This window comes from Papaver somniferum, unplaced genomic scaffold (genome assembly GCF_003573695.1).
Source record: "Papaver somniferum cultivar HN1 unplaced genomic scaffold, ASM357369v1 unplaced-scaffold_150, whole genome shotgun sequence".
Classification (NCBI taxonomy): domain Eukaryota; kingdom Viridiplantae; phylum Streptophyta; class Magnoliopsida; order Ranunculales; family Papaveraceae; genus Papaver; species Papaver somniferum.
The window spans coordinates 2,968,884-2,970,358 of NW_020624377.1; positions in this window are offsets into that span (position 1 = coordinate 2,968,884).

A 1,475-nucleotide genomic window follows, 5' to 3' on the forward strand; every position below is an offset into this window, starting at 1 on the left:
TTCTCCCATTTCACTTCTTTCCCTTCCAGCAATTCTCTTGCTTCTTCTAACAGTAGTTGGTTGTTCTGATGTATTTCTTCTTCTAGCCATTTTTTCAATTTTAATGAATTGCAAGATATTATGTAAAATTCTTAATCAATCACTCCAAATCTTCACAAATCTCAATATTAATCTTCAATTTTTTCTAGAATAATCTTCAATCTTCAATCCTTCCATGTTTCTAGCGCCATTATGTAGTTGCCGGAAATCCTACACTACACCCCTCACAAGATTTTATTAACATTCAACTCATTTTAGATTAACAATCTTAATTTTATTGATGAATCTTTGAACAATCTTAAAAGAAAAGATAAGGGAATCAAGAATAACCACTGCTCTAGATTTTCTCTCTCCTATTTACTTGCTTCTCAATCAGAAAAGATCTCTCCCCTTCCCTTTACAACTGAACGACTATTTATATGGAATTACATAGTGGATGACAGCTAGTCTGTCCTTTATTTTCGGATATGACTTGCGACATTCTCGCATCCTTACAAATGTTAATCTCGCAAACTCTCTAATTTTTGCAGGACCATCACATTTTTCTCATGATTTAGCTGACGTCGTTTATTATATCATTTCTGAAATTGTTCTGCGACACTGTTGTGTTGTGTTGTTGATAATTTCGCTGAGGCGTTATTGCTACGAGATTCTGATCCTACATCAATATTTTAATATTCCCGACATATTGATGAAACGAGCAAGGTTATACTTGCTCATTCGAGCAAAATCGAGAATTTCAGTCAAAGATCGAACTCTTCTGAAAATCCAAAATATTGCTCAAACTTACATCAGAAAATACTGAAACTCTCATGACTGAGATACGGGCATTATGTGACACAGACATGCTTCCTTGAACGACCAAAGTCGTCCCTAAGGCTTGCAAGGAGCTGGTCCCACACATTCTTATAATTTTGACCTAATTTGCTCGATCGCTCATATAGCGTCCAAATTCTTTCCAACCAACTTGGAACTTGCTCAAACGACCATCACCTAGTCCCATGACCACCAAGGTCCGGTTTCAGGCCCTCTTGGTCGGTCCCTCACTTCTCCATAAATTAGGTTTTATCACCTAATGCTCAATCAAGCACTATTTCAATAAATGATGAAACAAACATTTAATCATCATTCTTTCACCGACTGGCCAAGGGCCTTGGTGCACGCTCACTCGAGCACTTGGGCATCACATGGAACATCCATGATTCCATGTGATCGGTCCCTCCTCATTCATGACCTATTTTCAACAATTCGTCAATTGATGAAAAATTGATCAAAAATTAGGGTTTCGAACAAATGCTCCACGAATCATCATTTTGAGCAAGTTCAAACACTAATAAGTTTATGTTGATCCAGCAATCAACGTCCGGATAAATGATATTTGGTAATCTACCAATATATTTTAGTTAATATTTTATTGGTTCACGTCACCAATAAAT